Below are 24964 nucleotides of genomic sequence, written 5' to 3'. Positions count from 1 at the left end.
TGGGGAGGGCGGTAATTGGGGGAGGATGTGGAGGGGAACACCCATATAGAAGGGGAGGGGGAGGGGTTAGGAGGTTGTTGAACTGGAAACCGGGAAAGGGAATAATTGCAATGTAAATAAGAAATGCCCAATTTAATAAAGATGGAGAAAAATATTTTTATTTATTTATTTTTACACTCCAGATTTTATTCAACTCCTGGTCCAACCCCCGCCCAGGGTTCCACATCCCATCCCCCCCACACTCCACACTGCCCCCTCCCCTGTCTCCATAAGGGATGTGCCACTCCACCCACCCCACCAGACCTCTAAACTTCCTGGAGCCTCCAGTCTCTTGAGGATTTGGTGCATCTTCTCTGACTAAACCCAGACCTAGCAGTCCTATGCTGTATATGTCTGGGAGGCCTCATCTCAGCTGGTGTATGCTGCCTGGTTTGTGATCCAATGTCTGAGAGATCTGAGAAATTCAAGTTAATTGAAACTGCTGGTCCTCCTACAGGGTCACCCTCCTCCTCAGCTTCCTCCAGCTTTTCCCTAATTCAATCAGAGGGGTCAGCAGCTTCTGTTCATTGGTTGGGCACACACACGTATCTGCATCTAACTCTTTCAGCTGCTTGTTGGGTCTTTTGAAGGGCAGTCATGATATGTCCCTTTTTGTGAGTCCCCATAGTCTCAGTAATGGTGTCAGGTCTTGGGGACTCCCCTTGAGCTGGATCCAACTTTGAGCCTGTTGCTGGACCCTCTTTTGCTCAGGCCCTTCTTCATTTCCATCCCCGAATTTCTTTGAGACAGGAAGAATTATGGGTCAGAGCTTTGGCTGTGGGATGACAATCCCATCCCTCACTTGATGCCCTGCCTTTCTGCTGGAAGTGGGCTCAACAAGTTCGCTCTCCCCAGTGAAGGGGATTTCATCTAGAGTTCCCCCTCTTTGAGTCCTGAGGTTCTCTCACTTCCCAGGTCTCTGGTACATTCTAGAGGGTCCTCCCAATCTCCGTCCTCCTGAGATTGCCCATTTCCATTCTTTCTGCTGGCCCTAAGGGCTTTAGTCCTTTTTCCCCACCCAATACCAGATCATGTTCCCCTCTCCTCCCACCCCCATTCCCTTTCCCACCCCTGTACCTCCCTTCCTCCCCACTTGTGGTCGCTTTCTTCTCCCTCCCAAGTGGGACTGAGGAGTCCTTACTTGGGCCCTTCAGCTTGTTGACCTTTCTGAGTTCTGTGGACTATATTTAGGGTATTCTGTACTGTTTTTGGCTAATATCCATACTGTGCATGTCCTTTTGCACATCAGCAAATGATATTGAAATAATAAGAATGATATTTTCTAGTTCCATCCATTTGCCTGAAAAACTGGTGGGGTGTCTATTGGGTATATTCCCAAGAGTGGTAATGCTGGGTCTTTAGGTAGGTCTATTTCAAATTTTCGGAGGAACCTCCAAACTGATTTCCAGAGTGGTTGTATCAGTTTGCAATCCCACCAGCAATGGAGGCGTGTTCCTCTTTCTCCACATCCTCGCCAACATGTGTTGTCACCTGAAGTTTTGCTCTTAGCCATTCTGACTGGTTTAAGGTGGAATCTCAGGGTCGTTTTGATTTGCATTTCTCTAATCAATAAATACTCTGAACACTTCCATAAGTGCTTCGCAGCCATTCAAGATTCTTCTGTTGTAAATTTTGGTTTAGTTCTATACCCTATTTTTTGATTGTGTTGTTTGTATTTTTGGTGGTTAGCCTCTTGAGTTCCTTATGTGTTTTGGATATTAGACCTCTATCGGATGTGAGACTAGTGAAGATTTTTTCCCCAGTCTGTAGGATGCTGATTTTTCTTAATGACTATGTCCTCTGCCTTACAGAAGCTGGTCTAACTGGCTCTTTGTATGTAGCTTCATTTTATCATGTACATATATCAGTCATTCTAAAATTTCATAATGCCATGACCCTTTAATACCTTGGGTTATAGTGATCCCCAGCCATAAAATTCATTGCTAAGTCATAATGATAATGTTCTACTCTTAACATAAATATTTGATATACAGGATATCTGACAAGCAACCCCTGTGAAAGAATCTTTTGATCCCCAAAGTGTTAGCGACCCATAGGTTGAGAACCACCGAAATATACTGACTTTATTTTTTTCTATTTATGCTATAATGACTAAGAACAACTCACTACACTTATCCTAAAACATTCCTTTCTCTTTGTCAGTATGATCATTTCACTGATAGATCCTCCAGGTTTGTTTTGTATTCACTAGTCTGGCTTATATATTTTCCCTTTCACAGGATGCCTTTCTTCTGTACATATTCTAGTCCTTCAGAGCTTTATTCCATGCTCAACACAGATATCTTCTGTTCTAGTTAAATCACTCAAAACCTACAGACATGAGACTACAAAAATTATTCTTTTTCATAAAAAATTGGATATCTACAATCAAAGACAGGTAATTAAATTTTCTTCTGTATTTTATTGTAATAGGTTTCTTAAGTCCATTTTCATGTAAGTATATATTTTGAGCACATCCTTCCCATACCTTCTACCCTCTCTTTTCTCGCCCGTCTCTACTCCCATTAATTCCCCCTTTTTTCCTCTCAACAATTTCATCTCTATTATCATATTTATAAACACAATTTTAAGCATTGTCTTAGTTACTGTTATATTGTTATGAAAAGACACCATGAGTAAGACAACTTATTTCAAAGAATGCATTTAATTGGTGGATGTTTACAGTTTCAGAGGGTTAGTCCATTATCATCATAGTGGAAAGCAGACAGACATGACACTGGAATAGTAGCTTCTGAGAGCTTTTTGTCCTGTTTCACAGACAGCAGGGAGGGAAAGGTGGCCAGGTGTGGGCTTTTAAAATGTCAAAGCCCACTCTCAGTGCAACATCTCTTTTAACAAAGACACATCTATTCTAACAAGGACATACCTCCTAATCTTTATTAGACAGTTCATCAATTGAGGACTAACCATTCAAATATATGAGCCTATGTGGGACATTCTCATTCAAACTGCCATACATATCTATAAAATCTATGGCCTATTAATGAAAGAAAATATATAATACTTCTCTTTCTGAGACTGACTGTATCTAATCTTCACTTTCATCCATTTTCCTGCAAACAATCATTTTCATTTCACAATGACTAGAACCTCATATAAACTTGAATGGCTGAGGAACTATGGATTAGTTGAGTTCTTATTCCTTAGATACCATCTTTGATTCTCAAATGTGTTTTTGATTTTCCATAATGTACCTGCTGAAGCAGAATCAATAAGATGGCTTGTTTATACTTATGCCTGTTTTTTGCTACTGGGACGACTGAAACACTAAAGGCTGACTGAGCATGGTTTTATCCAGCCTCTCTGCATGGCTAATTTGAACCTTGTGGGCAGCATGAAAGTCTCAGGGTACTCAGATTTATTCCAGGGTAGCATCCCTCATCTAGAGCACTAAATGAATTGGTAAATATATGATGTTTAAATCATGTATATTTCTAACACACATGGTCTATTTCCGGTATTTGCAACCAGGCACAGCTTGAATTTGCAATCCTGACTTAGTCTCTGGGGCATTTTGGTATTGAAGGCTGCATTTCCAGGTTGGACTAAATATACTCTTAAAATCAATATGAATTTTTACTAAAAAAAGAGACATTTCAATAGAAAATGACTGAGAAAAATGAATAAATAGCTCATAAAACAGAATTATATAATGAAAAATAAACATACAAAAATAATTTCAGCTTCCCTATTCATGAGGGAAATGTATTGAAAGGCAACATGATACTGCTAGTCACCCACCAGAGTGATTAAATTAAAAGGACTAGTCATACCACAGGAAAATAAAGATGTACTACAGCAAGATTTCTTTTGTTTTGTAGAAGGGAAGCTGAACACCAGCTTAAGTGAAACTTAAGAGGTTCATTGAAAAGTCCGTTGGATGGTGTTCTGTTGGGACAAACATGTGAAGGAGTGTTTTCCTGAAGGGGACATGGGTGAAAGACTAAGGCAGACTCGTGAAGGAATGTTTTGCTGAAGCAGACACAGGAGAAAGGATGTTCTGCTAAAAAAAAAGCATGTGAAAGGACACATGATGAAGGATTCTTTGCTAACAACATGCATGTATTGGTCTGCCCTACATTGCTTAGTTGAGCTTCATTTGTGGGTCTCCAGAGAGAGAAACACACACAAAAAAATTTCTGGTGGTATTCTGCAGTTTCTGGTCTATTCTCTGGAGTTGGGCTGATTGGATATACGTGCTGAAGTAAGACATGCACTGAGGAAAGACTCACGGAGGACACGTGATGTTTGGAGGGATATGAATAGGACTTGAAGGACAATGATGGAGGCTGAGCTTGACTAGCTGGTAGAGCTAGCTGTGCAATGCTTGCTGGCCTTGAATCTTCACTGATCTTCACTTCACTGAGAGAGGCACAACTGGAAACTTCTCCTGGCATCCCTCCTGGTCCCTCCTACTGACTTATGCCAAGGCTGAGGCCTGGTTGTCTCTGGTAGGTAGTGCCACCACTGCTGATACCTGTTTGCTATCCTGACTCTTCCAAACTGAACTGCTGGTGTATCTGTGAAGTTTTTTGGAGTGGATTGAGCTGCAGATGCTGACCTGTGTGGTAAACTTCTGATTTCCAGATAAAACAAATGGAAGTGGCACCATAGAACCATTTCTAAACAAGTTCACTTTTCCCATATCCTTTCTTTTACACTAACTCTGATGGGTGGTGGGCTACAAGGGAGGTTGAAACATTTAAGAATCATCATTAAAAATAGGATTTGAAGAAAAATTAAAGTTACAACCAGCCTTGTGGAAAAGCTTGGCACTATTCATTAAAATGAAAGATACTCTCTCCCTATGACATAGCAACTCAGCTCCTTGAAAATATGTAAACTGTAGGTTCACCCTCTAACACAGATGAATTACGCAGACATAACCTTAAGTACAAAAGAATATGCCATTCATGTCAAAATAATGGTTATCTTTGTGAGATGTATATTGTATTTTATATATTGAAAAGTTTGAAAAGCTAATTATTCTGCATTTTGTTTCACAAGTGTTTTTCCTTGAAGTTGATAGTTCCTGTTTTATTTCATTATTTTATTTTATTAGTTATTCTGGCCATCTAAGATAGAGAGATTCAGAATGGTAAGAAGGGGGAGAAAAAGACAAACGGCTGATTTCAGTTTTGTTTTTTACTGGTCAGGCACTTTTAGTTTCCATAAAGCCAGGCTACATCTTGAAAATATGGACTGTTTCTGTGATTCTTTGTGTAACTCTGACTGTTTTGCTTCTCGGGGCTAACTTAATCTGGCAAGCAGAAGGGCCTGGCCAGAAGACAAAGAGAAGGCTTCTGTCACCAACTGGCTTTGTCTTATTTCATTTTATACATGCAAAAATAGCTTTGGCTCCTTACTATGTGGTCATCACTTCAATATATAAACTTTGGGGTTGATTTATGGAAGCTGTAGTGTCTTTACTTATAGGCTTTCTAAAACATATATCTCACACGCAGGAATCAGACTGCTCATAGATTTTATCTTAGCTAGTTTTAGCTGAGAAGTATGAAACCCTTTTCACAAATTCTTCCCCAGACACTAAAAACTTATTGTAATTTTTGTCAGATATATTTTATTTCACCAAAAGAAATTCATTGCTATGCTAACTTTTCAAATACAAAATTATGCAATATATGTAGTATTAACACTCGATCATCATATGACAAACAAAAGAAATAAATATCCTTTTACTCATGTTTTATTTTTTTAAAGTTTCTACTGAAAATAAACTAAACTGAGTCACAAATAAAGCACGTGATTTTCTCAAAAGAAAAAAATGCTTTTTATAGCCTAGTGATAGTTAATTACTATATATAAACAAAACACTATCTGTTGTACTTTATTGACATTTTATCTAATTTGTTTCTCAGTATAACCTAAAACTGAAAGACTTTACAGTGTAAATATCAGACTGGTTGAAATACCATCTTTTTTTTATTAAAGACTCTAAACTATAATGAGAAGCTACTAGAATGGCTATTTCTAGATCAAACGTGTTTCCTGTGTTTGGTGAACACACACACACACACACACACACACACACACACACACACACACACACACACACACACTTCTTAACAGCAAAGCTATAATTCTTCCACAAATGACTTTATAACAATTGTTTCTTTTGGATTTGACTAGTGATTTTTAACCAGTTCTAACATATTAGATAACTGAGACATAGTTCTTCCCCTTGTTGTCAAATGCTTGGCCTCTAAATATGACCACTTAGTTGAAAGCAGAAATTGGAAGTTAGAGTAACTAGGTTGGAATTCCAAGTCAGCCATGTTGGGTGATACATTACAAGTTATTTTACCTTTGCAAACCAGTTTTCTCATACATAAGCCAAGGGAAAGGATAATTTCTATGTGCAAACACTTTTGTCATGGTATCTCATGCATATTGTGTGCTCAGTAAGTGTTAATTGTTATTTGTTCCAATATTTTTAACTTCTTATGATAATGAATTTATCGTGATTGTGTGACCTATACAACACGGCGAAGCTAGAACAGTTAGCAATGTAGTGCAACATGAGTCGCTAAGGTTGCTCTTTGTTGCTTGGAGTTTTACCTACTTAAAAGCTGGTATACTGGTTAGTTTTGTGTTAACTTGAGACCAGATAAAATCATCTGAGAAGAAGAAACCTTGACTGAGAAAATGCTTCCGTAAGATCAGCTATAGGCAAGCCTATAGGACCTTTTCTTAACTAGTGATCAATGTGGGGAGGTTCAGCTGATTATGGGTGGCACCATCCCTGGCCCAGTGGCCCTGGCTTCTATAAGAAAGTAAGCTGAGCAAGCCACGAGGAGCGAGCAGTGCCACTTTATGGCTTCTGCACCGGCTCCTGCCTCCTAGTTTATGTCCTGCTTGAGTCCATGTTCTAAACTTCTTTAATGATAAACAGTGATGAGGAACTGCAAACCCAAAAGTACCTTTCCTCCCCAAGTTGCATGGTGTTTCATCACAGCAATAGTAACCCTAACTAGGACAGCTACCACAGTAACTACCAGTTTGTTTTCATGGCCATTACCATTGAGAGTCTTCTGAATCAGAGAACAAGGACTTTGTTCGCAATGCAAGTGTGAGGAACTTTATGTTTGTATCAGTGCTCTTTCACATCGTAAGACTCCTGGGAATGAGGTGGAGTATTCCAGACGGATATGCCATGCATAATAGGTTTGCATCAGAAAAACTAAAATGTATTCTTAGCCATTATCTCTCCTAAACTGGCCTCAAAGTCTCGAACAAGCACTCTTCTTACCTCAACCTCCTGTACAGCTAGGACTATAGATATAGGGCATCACTAGACTTAGGGCTCTCTTCATTGTTCTTAAACATGAATAAATGATTCCTCTTCTCTAGAAGGTAATGCCATTTCTAGTGTCCAAGGTCATTTGACATACGAATATGTCTTAAAAGACATTGCAGATCAAAACATATCAGTGTCTCTACTCAGAAAATGTATAAAATGTGAAAGAAACAGAAAATGTCTGAAATAAAAGAATTATATTTTGAGAAGGGATCAGGCGTAAAATAGAATAGTGCAAAACATCTTTTTCCTTATCTTCCTACTAAAACTAGCCTGAAAACAGTTTCCATGCCAACCAACAGCTGGTTTTCATATATACTCTTCTGTCACTGGCTTTCTTTGTGAATTTTTTCACTCTATCCAATATTGTACCTAGGATGTAGCTCCGCGGTAATATGTTTGCCTATCATAAATGAGCCTTGGGTTCAGTATTCAGTACTATGAAAACAAACAAAAATCTCCAGTAAGTAGAGCACTGTGTAAAGTTTATTCATACGATTGCATGGGGTTTTTGTTCATCTTAATTGGTATATAATATTGCATTATGTGACAATATTGCAATTTAGCTACTTGACAAATTGTATTGATATATATGTTCTCTGTCACTGACTTATTACAAATGTTTCTGACATGAAGCCTTTAATATATCCATTTTGGTAAATTCCATGTAGTTTTCCATTGAGTAGTGCTATTTTGCTCCAAATTCCTCTAATTCATATTCTTCCTCACAAGCCTGAGGAAGTTTACTTGTCCCTCTACCATGGAGGACAAAAGGTTAAGTTATGCCTATGAACAAAAAAGTAAGTCCTCATTAGACAATAAATATGTTAACACCTTGACTGTGGACTAAAATGGGAGCAAGAAATGCCTGTTGTTTATAAGTCACTTCATTTGCAGTATTTTGTCATAAGATGTCTAAATAAAGGGTGGCATATATGAAGAGAGCTTAATCATAATTTTAAAATCTTTAACATGTGCTAATGTTGAATCTTGATTTAAAATAATAATTTTTCTACATTCATTACTGACCTCCAAAGAATATATCTGCTGCAGCTTTAAGCAACATGTTACTCTATAGTCATGCTTAAAACTATATGGTTTACATATAACATGGATGGTTACAGTCAGCTAAATTAGACAGTTTCATCAGCCTGCATATGAGATTTTAATTAATGACACACACATTAAGAACCTTAACACTGCTCTTTACTTTTACTGGAAAACAAGCAGGAGACAAGGGCAGCTTCGAGGTCTTTGTGACATGCAAAAGGATTAGACAAAATATAAATGAAGGAAAATACCTGTGACAGAAATTTCCTGTCATGCAGGAAGAAGAGCTTCAAAAAATCGATATGAATCTTTTCTATACATTTGGAATATGTGGTTGCCTGTGTAAGCAAATAGAATGACGTGAAAAGAGTGAGCTGACTGCTTCAATTCCCAGAAGCAAGGGAACACAGCAAGTACAAGCATTAATCCATAAAAGCAATTCCCTCAAAATAAAATTCTATCTGGCAGACTGCAAAGAAATCAGGAAGTTTAAGAGTCTGAGCCAAATGTAGCACTGCACAGAGACATGAAAAGCAAATGAGGAAGCCATAAAAGGTAGAAACCAGGCCAGGTCTCTAAGGAGAATGCTTCAAAAAAAGTCCCAAGCCACATCCATTCCTTTATAGGACAAATTCAGGAACCTGGAATCTGAAGCACAAAAGTCATATGCCATTTGCAGAAGATGCTGAAACGCTTTAAGATGTTAGTCTTAAGTATAATAGCTCTGGACACAATGTTTTCTCCCTCCAGAAAATGCTTATGGGAGGAAAGTGATAAGCGATTAGTTAATACCCAGAGTAAATGGATGGAATGGAGTGGAGAGCCTGAACACTATTCATTGATGAGTTTAAGTTTTGTTTGCTCAGTACCTCATTGCATCTTGTTTCACTTTTGAAAAGAGCGCATTCAGGAATAATCTCAGCAGAAGCAGTGTTGGCCACTTTAAAATGATAGGCGAATACTAGTACTACTCTCACAAAGCAGAAACTTACACATGAGCTGGTACAGAAGAGGACACAGCCAGGTCATGTGACCGATATCCCAACATCGTAAAACCAACCGGAGAATTAGAAAGTGAGATATTTTTTTCAATGGGAACTCTGAAAGTATCACAGACTTATTTAAACATATCTTCTTATTCTAAACACAATTTATAGTTTCTATGACTTTTGCATAACCCTGCATCATGCTTGCTAACACAGCAGAGTCAGTATCACATGGGGATTTGTTAGAAATAAAAAATACTGGTTAAGGACTAGTAATCAAAGTTCCAATAAGACCACCAAGGGATTCTGATTCATGATAAATTGAGAATTACAGCTCTAAAGCACTCATAAAGAATTCAGAAGAACAAGAGCAAAATCAATTCTCTGGTCAGTAATACATACCTTTTACTAGAGGTATATTTTTTCTCACCTGTAGTACAACCCATTAAAGCTTTTCCAGGCTTTACAAATGCACATACTCAATATTCACATGGGAATAAAGCACAGATAGATATATTAGCTGGTGATTACTTTGCCCTTGATGTCTCTGATTGCTTCCACCATTGCTTCAATTCTTCTAGATATCTAGTCTCCTAAATATTGATATCCTCTAAGAAGATGAGAGGGTGTTTTTCCACTAGAAATTTCAGAAGTCCAATTTTATCATACAATAAAGGAGATGATAGCTCAAAGGAAATCCTCTCTGACTAAAATTCAGAGGAGCCTCTTTAGACGGAGGGAGGAGGAGATCCAGAAGAAAGGCAATGAGAGCTGACAGGTCAATGGTCCTGCGAAGCTCATACCTCCTGCCTTCTGTCAACTCACAGACTCAAATGGAGCAGCATTTAGAAATGCCTGGACAGGATGTAGTCTAGTGGAACAGATAAGTTGTCTCTAATTTTTTGTTTGCCTATTGTGCTTGAGACAGTCCTGCTAGAGTTTCCATATTACAGTGTGATGTCATGGTGATAGAAGCACCCAATATTCCTGAGAGGGTACAGAGGCTGATTACATCAGACTCTAGAGTGTTAGAATTTCTTAGAATAGCTCTTATGTTTATCAAAGTGGAAGGCATGGAATAGGCTCTGAATAGACCCAAATACATGGTAATCATGCATGAGGCAGAATGAGTAGTTACAATTGACCTAGATTGTTTGGATATCTTCAGAACAATAAATAAGAAGGTGAAAAACATGAATTGTAAAAATGGTTTGTAAAACATAATACAAAGGCTTAATGTGAAATAATGTCCAGTTACAAAATAAAGAAAATTATTCATTCCTGTATTTGAGAACTAGAATTAGTAGCCATGACATACAAAAGTAAACACAATGGGCCAAATATATAAATGTAAAAATAAGATGTCAAATATAATACCAATAATAGCTTAAAGCAGTTATAGAGTTTTGACTTACTAAAAGCAGGTACTAAACAATTACATGTTTGCTTGTCACTATTTGTAAAGGAAATCTCTCTCTCTCATCACAGATTTTCCTACAAATAGCTTGGATTAATATGTTGAACAACTTATTAAACTCTATTCACACTCTTTGCATAGCTAATTCACATTCTTTGCATACTGGTAGATATTTGTTTTGGTTAATTGTTATTCATAGAAGCTTTTCCATACTCCCAGCCATAAGTCTATATGTAGAACGATAATAAGCTCACATATAGAGATAGAAAATTTAACTGACTCATATCATCACTGCATGCTCAACCACTGACAAAAGGATAGTAAAGAATTTGTGAGAGACCTTCAGAAAGAGGAAGAAAACAAGAAAAGTCACAACTAAAAAAATTCTGAAAGTGAGCATACAGGTGAGTGAATGTAATCTAGTTTAGTATGTCCCAGAAAACTGAAAGCTACGATAGCAGTGATAAACTAATGATTTATAACTTACAACATCAAAATGTTAGTTACCTACCGCTCAGAATGAAGGCAAATGATTAAGATTAGGCAAATGCTTGGAGCCTCAGGCTGCGTTTATATCTATTAACGTGGAGTCACAGACAGGAATCTAGTATAACTGTCCTCCGAGAGGCTCCACCCAGCCTCTGATTGAAACAAATGCAGAGACCCACAGCTGAACATTAGATGGAGCTTGGGAAGGCTTATAGAACAGTTGGAAGAAGGAATGAGGAACTCAGAGGGGACAGGGACTACACAAGAAGGCCATCAGAGTCAACTAACCTGAACCTTTGGGGACTTCCAGAGACTTAGCCACCAATCAAAAAAAAAAAAATGAACATGGGCTGGACCTAGGTCCCCCGCATATATGTAGCAGGTGTGCAATTTGGTCTTCATGTAGGTTCCTCAACTAGGCTTACCCTGACTCTGTTGCCTGTCTATGTATCCTTTTACCTTAACTGGTCCACCTTATCTGGTACTGCAGTGACATGAGAGATGCCAGGGTAGGTTGTACCCAGTTGGGCCCTTCCCCTTCTTAGAGGTGGAGAGGGGTGGGGAGAGAGGCAGTTTGAGGGAGAACTAGGAAGAGAAGATAGGGAAAATGGAGATGTAAAATGAATGAATAAATAAATAAATAAATAAATAAATAAATAAATGGGAAAAAAGATTTGTAAATGCTGAGAAGCAGATTCTGGCATATTCTTTCCTAGCCCAGAGAAGTATACAGAAACGCAAAGTTTTACTTCACTGAGAGTATAGCAAAATGTTCTTGGACCTAGGAAATATCAAATCTTGGCAAAAATGGGAATATTAATTAACTATATCCATTTATTCAAGAAATTTGTATGGGCTATTGTCTGTACACGCATCATTTTTGAAAAAGATCTCTCTGTCCTTGTAAAGATTAAATAGCAGGAAGAAACTGAAAATAAAATGATGCACGGAATTCATAGGTCAGGATATAGTATGCTTCATGGTAGTGAGTGTTAGCGGAGAAAACCCGCAGTCAGGAGGCTTAAAGCATTCTGGCAAGGTGTTAAATCATCAAAGTGAGCTCAGAAGAGTTACACTTAAGCAAAACTTGAAAGGAATGAGAGTTGTCACACAGACATTTGTGGGAAAAGGATTCCAAAGTTTTAAAACCAGCAAGTGACTGGTGTTTCTTCTCAGGATCAGCAAAGGCCTTTTTAGACTGCAGCAGGCTGGGTGAAGGTTGAAGAAGAAATAACGCTAGAAAGTCACAAGGAATCAGACAATATGGCTTGATGGATGGAAAATTTACATTCTGACATCTTCAGGTCTCAAACATCATGAAGTTACCTCTGATTTCCCTTTACTCTTTCTCAACATGCAAAATTCTAGGAAATTCTATTATCTCTACAGCAAATATATACTCAGAATCTACCATTTCTCACTATGCCCATCACTAACATTGTAGTAGCACCTGTCTTTGGGAATATTGGAAAAGTCCTGACCTGGAATAGTTCCCGACCATGCTAGCCCATTAAAGTTTGTTCTGTTGTTGAGTATAATCAGAAAGATGTTTTAAAATCGTGACATTGCCTTGTTAAAAGTACTACAAAAGAGTTGCTGTGAAAATCAAAATCCTGTATGATATGTCCACTCCATTTCCTATTTTTTTAAATCTGTTTTGCTATTATTTTCCCAGCTTCTTTCTCTTTTCTTACCATTATGGCTTCTTTATGCTCTCTAAATACTCCCAGGTAAAGGTGCATCTTATGCCTGATGCTCACTCTTCCTTCCCATCTAGGTATCAAATGGCTCATCTCTGCCATGCCTGTGTCAGATGGCATCATCCTAACGTTAACATACTCCTGAAGTCTCTTTGCTCTGTACTAATTTCCCTTTTACTTTTGGATTTATCACATATCCACACATGTGAAATAGCAAACATATACTCATATGTTTATTGTTTATGTCTATTAGGACATAGGTCCAGTAAGGAACACATTTTCAGGTGGGCATGACAGCCAATCTCAGTTGTCAACCTGACTACTGCAACTACAAGTGGAACCAACTGAAACTCAGGTATCTTAGAATGCCTGTGGAGGAGTTTCTTGAATAGATTGTTTGATTTGGAAAGATCCATTCTATCTAATCTATGCCTTCTGGTGGAAGTTGACATAAAGTACATAGAAGAAGAAAGCATTCGCTTTTCACCTGCTTACCCTCAGTTCACTGATAACTTCTTGATCTATCCTGCTGTTGGAACATCTCTTGACTTGTATTAGAACTCAATTCTTTGGAATTCTAACATAAACAGAAGACCAGCAGCTCTCTAGGAATCCTCTTGGACTCCAGCAATATACTCAGACTGCTGAAGCATATGGTCTCATGGACTGGACAACTACCTGATTCTTGGCCTTTCCTGTGTCCAAATCCAGAAAATCTTGTTCTGAGACCAGCAGGAGCCCAACAATCTTCTTTGCTCTTGTCCTGCATGTCTCAGCTTACATAGGTCTTTCAACCTCCACCTCCACCACTCTTGAGGTAGTTAAGTAGCAGCACTGTGGCCTCTCTTCATATAAGGTCATGTCCAGCAAGCACCTGGAATTTCTCTTCATGCAAATGAAGCATTCCCAGCACCTCAGCCACAGCAAATAATGAACACTCACCTTAAAAACCTCTGCCCATTCTCAAGGTTTATATACCCCTTGTTACTCCCAATAAAAGAGCTGTTTCACTGAAAACCTCTTTGAAAGGCTACTTCTCCGGACACTCACCACCTGCCGAGATCCTGGAACCCACCCTCCCAGATAAGCTTCATCACTTCATCACTTCACTTTGTGTGTGTGTGTGTGTGTGTGTGTGTGTGTGTGTTTGTTCATTCTATCAATTCTGTTCCTTTAGAGAACAGTGACTAATATACTAGCTGTACTCAACACATAAATAATACATTGTCTGACAACTGGAAGAAACAGGAAATGCTTCTTGGATAAGCAAAGAAGTACAAGATAGCAGATATTAATTAACAAAATCAGAAAATTCTTACTTCTAAACAGTAATCTATTCTCTATCCCTGTTACTGGTAAATGGGTATTGTGTGTGTGTGTGTGTGTGTGTGTGTGTGTGTGTGTGTATGTGTGTGTGTGTGTACATATGCAGGAGTACACACATATGTATGGGTATGAATATAAAATCCAGAAGACAAATTTGTTTTTTCTCAGCAGCAATCTGTCTTTTTCATTTTCTTTATCCTTTGAGGGATATTGTCTATTACTGGCCTGGGTGAAGCTTTCCAATAGGCTGGATGAGTGGCTGGCTGGTATCTGCTACATGGTAATTATTACTTCTACATAGTGAATGAATGGCACACTTGCAAGTTATAGTTTTCAACTAAAATTAATACTATTACTATAAGAATTTAAGTAAAGGATTTTATGAATGACTGTGAGATCACTCTATTTTTTGTCTAATTTATTCACAGCATATGTTGTCTTCCAGTGAGTTGGTTATCTTTTGCTTAGTGACAGTAACAAGTGTTCCCCAACTTTTAACGTTGCAGTGATTTATTCTGTTACCTGGCTTGCAAATTATTTTCAAAATAAGTCACTTGCCTTTATTCTTGTTTCTTTTACAGTTTTGATGAACGTTTAGATTCAATGCAGTTCTATATTTGACCACTTTCATGGAACTAGATATAAATTGTTTTAAGTGAAATCACGTGTATATCTATAGATGTATGTGTTCTTTGTCTATTGCTTAAGCCCTTCAGAATTTCCTTGAGGGATGTTAGCATTAAGCAGTTATAATATTTAATATGTCGACTTTCTTTCAATGGTTAAAGAGCTCTTTTATCAAGCTCCTCAAGAGAAGAGCTAACTGCAGGAATACATCATGTAGAAGAGTTTGCTTCAGGAATGTAACATGTTGCTTCAAAACTCACTGTAAAAGAATATTTTCAGTCTAGTATGGGGAAACTATTCTTAGTTTTTTCTTCTCTCACTATCACTTGGCTATTCTTAGGTTTTTCATATTAAATGGGGGCATGAAAACTTGTTTGTCATGCATGATTGACTACCTTAAAAGGTTCATTAACATTGGATTCAAGAATTAAGTTGATTCTTGGGGTTGGGGATTTAGCTCAGAGGTAGAGCGCTTGCCTAGCAAGTGCAAGGCCCTGGGTTCGGTCCCCAGCTCCGAAAAAAAGAAAAAAAAAGAATTAAGTTGATTCTTAAATTCATAATTAGGTATAAATACTTAGATTTTTCTTTTATGCCATTCATAGTTTTCCCTAAGATGGATTCTGAACATTTCTTGTAAATATGCTTCCTAAGAGGTTGAGTTTTGAGCAAGGATTGAGCCTGAGACTTCGCCTATGATTTCCAGTGTTCTTCATCACTGGGCTGTGTATACCTCCAGCCTTCCTTTCACTTTCTGTTTTGTGACTTGGTTTCACTGAGTTATCTAGGTTGGGACTGATGTCACTTTGTAGCTCAGAAAGACCCCAATTCCCAATTTTCTTGGTTTGTTCTCCTGTGTTCATGATACTACAGGCCTGAACCACAGGTACAGCTGTAAAAGATTTTAAAATATTGCTTTATTGATATTTTAAGAGGGGCTTGGTTTTCATAGTAATTTTTATGGTTGTTCATTCAAGAAATATCTATTGACACATGGTTTGAGTCCATAAAACTTTCAGACTGGTGATTTTTGATGCCTAGCATAACTTTGGGGACTTATGAATTATGATTATGCATGTGACCACCTTAATGGATTTCTAATTAGATTTGTTCTCTTAGGTTCAAATTGTCCATAAACTGTTATAAATTTCTCTTGCTCTCTAATGTTGTCAGTACTCTTTGGCTTAGAATGTACTATTATACTTGCTAGGTTTTTCAGGAAATATTATGGAGATAATGAGTCTTGTAATAATGTCTTGTGAATACTCATATTGCAAATGTTCATCAAACTTCCATATTAACTATGATGTTTTTAGCTTTATGATAGGCATTCTCTCTCAAGTCCAGGAAGTCATATTATTTACATTTTAATATTTTTGTTAAGACAAGTTTTTTACGTTTGTTAATGTTATGATTTTATTATTTGTATACCCTCAAATGTTACCAGAGTTCCTGGTTTTTGACAAAGAGTTGGTCACATCAAGTTAGTGAATGAGATGTCCATTCACTTCTCCGAGTCACACTTGCTTGCAGCAGTCTGTTCCTGGTTTGGTGTGGGGATTTAAGCTTAGCCTTGCCTACAGCATGATGTCAGGCAGGCTGGGATTAAAACGGACTGCAGGAGTGAGGTATGCAACCTCATGAGCTGCTTCAGCTTCAATATTCTGCACTATATGGATATTCTTCCATGTTTACTGTCTCAGGCAGCAGGCAGGCCCCCCAGTTTCTGTTGTAGCTAAGAACAGTGGCCATCTACTCGTCACTCTACTGGAAATGAAAGACCTAAATGTTCTCATGTATAAACATTGGTATCACAGACTTCAAGATCACCACCACATTCCTCTGGATGTGGAACCGAATCAGAAACTGGGCTGAGGTGTTCTTGTGCTGTGTGGCAATCTCTTTAATTTTGGAGTTCTCTAATAGTGAAGGGTCCTCTGGCTTGGCACATGGCCTGTGAGGGTAGACCAGGGGATTGTAGGCTGTGACTGTGATGCTTTTGGAGTGACTGGACAGTTTTCCGGGGTGAAGTAAGGGTGGCATTCAACCTGGTTGGTCACCGACATATGTTTCACTCCAGGCTTGTTCAGAAGCCTTTCAATATGGAAGTGGTTGAAGTTAGAGACCCCCAGAGCTTTCACCAGCCCCTGGTTCACCATGTTCTCCCAGGCTTCCAAGAACATTGTTTTACTGGTGATGATATTGCCTTGATCATCTTTGGAGAATAACCCCTTTCTCTGCTGAAGTCAATAAGATAGAGGTACAAATAGTCCAGCTTCAGATCTGTGAGGGTCTTTGGAAAGGCTTTTTTTACTCTCAGAAAGATTTTGGCAGCAACCATGGCAAACTTCATGGAGCTCAGTACCAAAGTCAAGATGCCTATTGCGGTTCTGGGCACCTGGAAGTCTCCCCCAAACCAAGTCAAAGGTGTGAAGGCAGCTACTGATACTAGGTATCACGATATGAACTGTGCATATGCATATTGCAATGAGAATGAAGTGGGAGAAGCCATACACACTAGAAGATCAAAAAGAAGGCTGTGAAGGGGGAGGACCTATTCATCATCAGCTTGTGATCCACCTGCTTTAAGACAAGTTTTTTTTTCCTTTTTCATACTTTTATTGCATATTTTCTTTATTTATATTTCAAATGTTATTTCTTTCCTGGTTTCTTCTCTGGAACCACTATCACTTCCCCCCTCCCTCTGATTCTATAGGGGTGTTCCCCCACCCAACCACCAACTCACTTCCACCTCCTATCCTGACAGACATTCCCCTACACTGGGGTATTAAGTCTTCACAGGACCAAGAGCCTCTCCTCCCACTGATGCTCAACAAGGCTATCCTCAGCTTCATATGCAGCTGGGGCCATAGGTTGCTCCGTGTGTACTCTTTGGATGGTGGTTTGGTCCCTGGGAGATCTGGGGTGTCTGATATTCCTGTTCTTCCTATGAGGTTGCAAACCCCTTCAGCTTCTTCAGTCATTTTTCTAACTCCTCCATTTGATACCCCGTTCTCAGACCAATAGTTAACTGTGAGTATCCGCCTCTGTATTTGTCAAGCTCTGACAGAGCCTCTCGGGAGACAGCTATATCAGTTTTCTGTCAGCAAGCACTTCCTGGCATCAGTAATAGTGTCTGGTTTTGGTAACTGTATGTGGGGTGGATCTCCAGGTGTGGGAGTCTCTGGATGGCCTTTCTTTCAGTCTCTGATCCACACTTTCCTCCAGTGAATATGTTGTTCCCCTTCTAAGAAGGACTAAAGCTTCAACACTTTGGTCTTCATTCATCTTAAGCTTCATACAGTCTATAAATTTTATCTTGGGTATTCTGAGCTTTGGGGCTAATATCCACTTATCAGTGAGTGCATATCATATGTGCTTTTTTGTGATTGGGTCACCTAACTCGGGATGATATTTTCTCTCTTTTTTTTAAAAGTGAATTATATTTTTTATTATTGGATAGTTTATGTATTTACATTTCAAATGTTATCCCCTTTCCCAGTTTACCCCTCTCCTATCCTTGTCCACCTACTTCTGTGAGGATGCTCCCCCTCCCACCCACCCAATCCCACCTCAACAACCTGGCATTTTACCTACACTGGGAAATGAGCCTATACAGGACCCAGGGCTTCTCCTACTGATGGTTGACAATGCCATCCTCTGCCACATATGCGACCGCAGCCTTGGCTCCCCCATGTGTATTCAACCGAGTCACTATTGATGAAGCCTAGAAGTGCTTTCTGACAGAAACCTCATATGGATGTTTCCTGAGAGGCTCTGGTAGAACCTTACTGATACAAATTAAGATGCTTGCAGTTAACCATCACACTGAGAACAGGGACCCCTATGGAGGAGTTAGAAAAGAAGTGACTCTTTTACTGAACTCCTCTAACAATACAATCATTGATTATCCTGCTAATCCTTGCTTTTATAATAGAAATTCAAAAACAAGAAAAGGACTTTTGGACTCTTTTACTTGTCTGAACAACAATTACTATGGAAATTAGTACCTTTACAAAGCATCATGATTTGTCCCATAAATGTGGTTCATCTAGCATTGTTGACATTAACCAAAACAAGTCAGAATTTGTCTACGAATAATCTTAAAAATGATCCCACCTTTTTTCAATCAATAGTGACTCATCACTGTTTCCTAGAATTAGAAAAGTCTTAGCTATAAAAAACACATTTACCAACTTCAGTAAGTCAACATTAGGATTTATCAAAATTCTCCATCATCAAAATTTTTAAAAATCGTTTACTTTTAGGTTCTATAAAAATAATGTACTAATCAACTGATACAACAACATCAGAGCTTCCCCATCTTCTAGTATGAAACCACTTTTAGTTTTGGAGGAAGCTATTTTAATTCTTGGTTTTGTTTTCATAAAAAGCTCCCATTGTTAAATAAGGGGTGGTCTTTTCATGCCTTTTTTTTTTTCAGACTTGTGTATTTTCGCTTGGGGAAATTGTTTTTTTATTGACAAAATGTTTATTGAAGACTCATTCTATGCCATCATATGTTACAGCCATATATCTGTATCATGTTATAGATATATCACATATGATATAATGAAGTGTCATACAGACATCGGAATAGACTATGGAACTTGAGCCTAGTGAGATCAGAAGTCAAAATCTAAAGCTAGGATGTATGATCAGACCAAATATTCTTAGCCTTGCCAAACTCAACACGCTGCTCTTAACAATGAAACAAATGAATGTCACTGTGTGAGATAACTGAGATCTGTCTCAGTTTTTGTGTTTATTCAGAACACTTTCCTTGACTACATTAGGAAATAAGTGTTTTTGCTGAGCCAACTCTAATTTCTAGTTTAACTTTTTAAAAAAAAGATAAATTTAAGATACCCTTTAATATGAAAGTTAAATTCTGCACTATAGAAATTCCCCTAAAAGGCTTAAAATACCTTGTTAGGAAAAAAATGCCACTCTCATTCTTGCTATATCTAGATCTAGTTGTCCATGTCCACCACAGATCCATTTCTATGTACCATTAACTGGTAATTAGCTGTGTGGAATTGTTCATAAGCTGCCTTTGGAAAGGTATTAAAATTACTTACCATACTCTACCAACAGCCTAACTTCTGCTCTGTAGCAGGCAGGGATTCATTTGTAATAGACTAATGGCAAAGGATGTTGGAATATCAAAAATGTCTTCAAATGGGTTAGCCTTTCATGACCACTTTATGCAAATAAAATTAAATCATTAAAAAAAAGAAAAGAATTAAAGGCACTGAAGGGGATTGCAAACCCATAGGAAGAACTACAATACCAAACAACCAGACCCCCTAGAGCTCCTTGGAATAAAGCACCACCAAAGGATATTGTCTAGGTCCATCCATTTGCCTAAGTATTTCATTAAGTCATTTTTTAATAGATGAGCATACTCCACTGTGTAAATGTACCACATTTTCTGTATCTATTCCTCTATTGAAGGGCATCTGGGTTCTTTTCAGCTTCTAGATATTATAAATGAGGCTGCTATGAACATACTAGAGCATGTGTCTTTGTTATATATTGGAACATCTTTTGGGTATATGCCCAGGAGTGCTATAGCTGAGTCCTCAGATAGTAATATGTCCAATTTTCTGTGGAACCTCAAGACCGATTTCCAGAGCAGTTGTACCAGCTTGCAATCCCACGAACAATGGAGAGTGTTCCTCTTTCTCAACATCCTCACCAGTATCTGCTGTCACCTGAGTTTTTGAACTTAGACATTCTGACTGGTGTGAGGTAGAATCTCAGGGTTGTTTTGATTTGCATTTCTCTGGTGATTAAGAATGTTGAACACTTCTTTAGGTGTTTCTCAGCCATTTGATATTTCTCAGTAGAGAATTCTTTGTTTAGCTCGGTACCCGTTTTTAATAGTTATTTGATTATCTGATGTCTAACTTCTTGAGTTCTTTGTATATATAATATATTAGCCCTCTATCAGATATAGGTTGGTAAAGCTCTTTCCCCAATCTGTTGGTTGCCATTTTGTCCTAATGACAATGTCCTCTGGTTTACAGAAGCTTTATAATTTTATGAGGTCCCATTTGTCTTTTGTTGATCTTAGAGCATAAGCATGTGGTTGTTGGGTATCAAATTCAGGATCTCTGGGAGATCAATCAGAGCTCTTTACCACTGAGCCATCTTCCCATCCCCCACAGACCTATCACAATTAAAACAGATTTGTCACCAGAGACTATGAAAGCTAGAAGATCCAGAGCAGATATCATGCAGACCTTAAGAGAATACAAATGCCAGCCTAGGCTACTATAGCCAGCAAAAGTCTCAGTTAACGTAGATGGAGAAACCAAGATATTCCATGACAAAAGCAAATTTACACAATAACTTTCCACAAATCCAGCCCTACAAAGGATAATAGATGGAAAGCTCCAACACAAGAAGGGAAACTATACCCTAGAAAAAGCACTAAATTAATCCTCTTGCAACAAACCCAAAAGAAGATAGCCACACAAATATAATTCCACCTTTAACAACAAAAATAACAGGAAACAACAATCACTATTCCTTAATATTGCTTAACATCAATAGACTCAACTTCCCAATAAAAAGACATAGACTAACAGTCTGGATATATAAACAAGACCCAGCATTTTGCTGCATAAAGGAAACATACCTCAGTGACAAAGACAGACACTACCCAAGAGTAAAAGGCTGGGAAAGAATGTTCCAAGCAAATGGTTCCACAAAACAAGATGGAGAAGGAACTTTAATATCAAATAAAACTGACTTTCAATCAAAAGTTATCAAAAAAGATAAGGGAAGACACTTTATACACATAAAAAGAATTATCTACCAAGATGAACTCTCAATTCAGACCACCTATGCTCCAAATGCAAGGGCACCAACATTGATAAGATTAACTAAAGCCTAAAGCATACATTGCCCCTCACACAATAATAGAGGAGACTTCAACACCCCATGCTCATCAATGGATAGATCATGGAAACAGAAACTAAACAGAGACACAGTGAAATTAATAGAAGTTATGAACTAAATGCTTTCAACAGATATGTATATAATATTTCATCCTAAAACAAAAAAATATACCTTCTTCTCAGTACCCCATGGTACCTTCTGTAAAATTGACCATATAATTGGTACAAAACAGGCCTCAATAGATACAAAAAGATCAAAATAATTCCATGCATTCTATCAGATAACCATGGACTAAGGCTGGTCTTCAAAAACAACAAAAACGACAGAAAACCCACAATTACATGAATACTCTACTCAATGACAACTTGGTCAAGGAAGAAATAAAGGGAAAAATTCAGACTTTTTAGAATTTAATGAAAATGAAGGTACAACATACAAAAAAAATTATGGGGTACACTGAAAGCACTGCTAAGAGGAAAACTCATAGCTCTGAGTGCCTCCAAAAAGAAACAGGAGAGAGCATACACTAGCAGCTTGACAGCACACCTAAAACCTCTAGAACCCAAGAGGACTAGAAGGCAGGAAATAATCAAACTCAGTGCTGAAATTAACCAAGTAGAAGCAAAAGGAACTGTACAAAGAACCAGGAGCTGGTTGTTTGAGAAAATCAACAAGATAGATAAATACTTAGCCAGAATAACAAGGGAGCAGAGAGATAATATCCAAATTAACAAAATCAGAAATGAAAAACAGAGAATTAACAACAGAAGCCTAGGTAATTCAAAAAATTATCATATCCTACTATAGAAGCCTATACTCAACAAAACTGAAAAATCTGGATGAAACAGACAATTTTCTAGACAGATACCAGGTACCAAAGTCGAATCAGGATCAGATTAAGTATCTAAACAGTCCCATAACTCCTAAAGAAATAGATAAGTAATTGAGAATCTCCCAACCAATGAAAGTCCAGGACCAGATGGATTTAGTGCAGAATTCTATCAGACCTTCAAAAAAGAACTAATACCTATACTGTGCAAACTTTTCCACAAAATAGAAATGAAAGGGATACTACCCAATTAGTTCTTTGAATCCACAATTACATAGCCACAAAGACTCATCAAAGAATGAGAACTTCAGACCAATTAACCTAATGCGTATTGATGCAACAATACTCAATAAAATTCTTGCAAACTGAATCCAAAAATACATCAAAACTATCATTCACCATGATCAAGTAAGCTTTGTCCCAGAGATCCAAGGATGCTTAAATATAGGGAAATCCGTCAATGTAATTCATTATATGAACAAACATAATGAAAAACACACATGATCATCTCATTAGATGCTGAGAAAGCATTTGACAAAATTCCACAACCCTTCATGTTAAAAGTCTTGGAAAGATCAGGAATTTAAGGCCCATAGTAAAAGCCGTATAGAGCAAACCAGTAGCCAACATTAAACTAAATGGAGAGGAATTTGAAGCAATCTCACTAAAATCAGATACTAGACAAGGCTGCCCACTCTCTCACTTCCTATTCAGTATAGTACTTCAAGTCCTAGTAAGAGCAATCAGACACCAAAAAGAGGACAAAGGGATACAAATTGGAAAGGAAGAAGTCAAAATATCACTATTTGCAGATGATATGATAGTATACTTAAGTGTCCCCAAACATATAGCAGAGAATCTCCACAGCTGATTTCAGCAAAGTGACTGGATATAAAATTAACTCAAACAAATCAGTAGCCTACCTGGACCCAAAGGATAAGCAGACTGAGAAAGAAGTTAGGGAAACGACATCCTTCACAGTAGCCAAATATAAAATTTAGAGTCACACCTTGGTGTGACTCTACCCAAACAAGTGAAAGATCTGTATGGCAAAAACTTCAAGTCTCTGAAGTAAGAAATTGAGGAAGATCTCAGAAGATGGAAAGATCTCCCATGCTCATGGATTGGCAGGATTAATATAGTAAAAATGGACATTTTGCCAAAAGCAATCTATAGGTTCAATGCAATCCCCATCAAAATTCCTACTCAATTCTTCATAGAGTTAGAAAGAGCAATTTGGAATAATAAAAAACCCAGGAAGTGAAAACTATTCTCAAAAATAAAAGAATTTCTAGGGGAATCACCCCCCCTGACCTCAAGCTATATTACAGAGCAATCATGATAAAATCTACATGGTATGGGTACAGAAATAGACAGGTAGATGAATGGAATATATTTTAAGACCCACAAATGAACCCACATACCTATGATCTTGATCTTTGACAAGGGAACTAAAACCATCCAATGGAAAAAATGACAGCATTTTCAGCAAATGGTGCTGGTTCAACTGTAGATCAGCATGTAGAAGAATACAAATTGACCCATTCTTATCTTTTTTCACAAAGGTCATGTCCAGGTGGATCAAAAACCTCCACATAAAACCAGATACACTGAAACTAATAGAAGAGAAAGTGGAGAAGAGCCTCAAACACATCAGCACAGGGGAAAATTTCCTGAACAGAATTCCAGTGGCTTATGCTTTATGATCAAGAATCTACAAGTGTAACCTCATAAAATTCCAAAGCTTCTGTAAGGCAAAGGACACTGTCAATAGGACAATACTTAACCAACAGATTGGGAAAAGGTCTTCACCAATCCTACATCCAGTAGACATAGTTCTACACATACACCCAAAAGATGCTCCAATATATAACAAGTACCGTAGCTGCCATTTTTATAACAGCCAGAAGGTGGAAAGAACCCAGATGTCCTTCAACAGAGGAATGGATACAGAAAATGAGGCACATTTAACCAAAGGAGTACTACTCAGATATTAAAAACAATGACTACATTAAATTCTTAGGTAAATGGATGGAACTAGAAAATAGCATGCTAAGTGAAATAACCCAGTCACAAAAGAACACAAATGGTATGCACTCACTGATTAGTGGATAATAGCCCAAAAGCTTGGAATACTTAAGGAATAAGTCAAAGATCATATGAAGCTCAAGAAGGAAGACCAAAATGTGGATGCTTCAGTTCTTCTTAGAAGGAGAACAAAATACTCACAGGAGGAAATACAGGGACAAAGAGTAG

The 24964-nt window shown here is 37.9% G+C and overlaps 1 pseudogene; it reads right to left on the bottom strand.

Moving 5' to 3' along the window:
* Nucleotides 1-16626: 16626 nt before the first annotated feature.
* LOC116887862 lies at nucleotides 16627-17323 on the bottom strand (annotated as a pseudogene).
* Nucleotides 17324-24964: the final 7641 nt, after the last annotated feature.

Source organism: Rattus rattus, chromosome X, assembly GCF_011064425.1.
Source record: "Rattus rattus isolate New Zealand chromosome X, Rrattus_CSIRO_v1, whole genome shotgun sequence".
Lineage (NCBI taxonomy): Eukaryota > Metazoa > Chordata > Mammalia > Rodentia > Muridae > Rattus > Rattus rattus.
The sequence above is the reverse complement of the archived record's forward strand: the minus strand, read 5'-3'. Positions and strand labels throughout refer to the sequence as shown.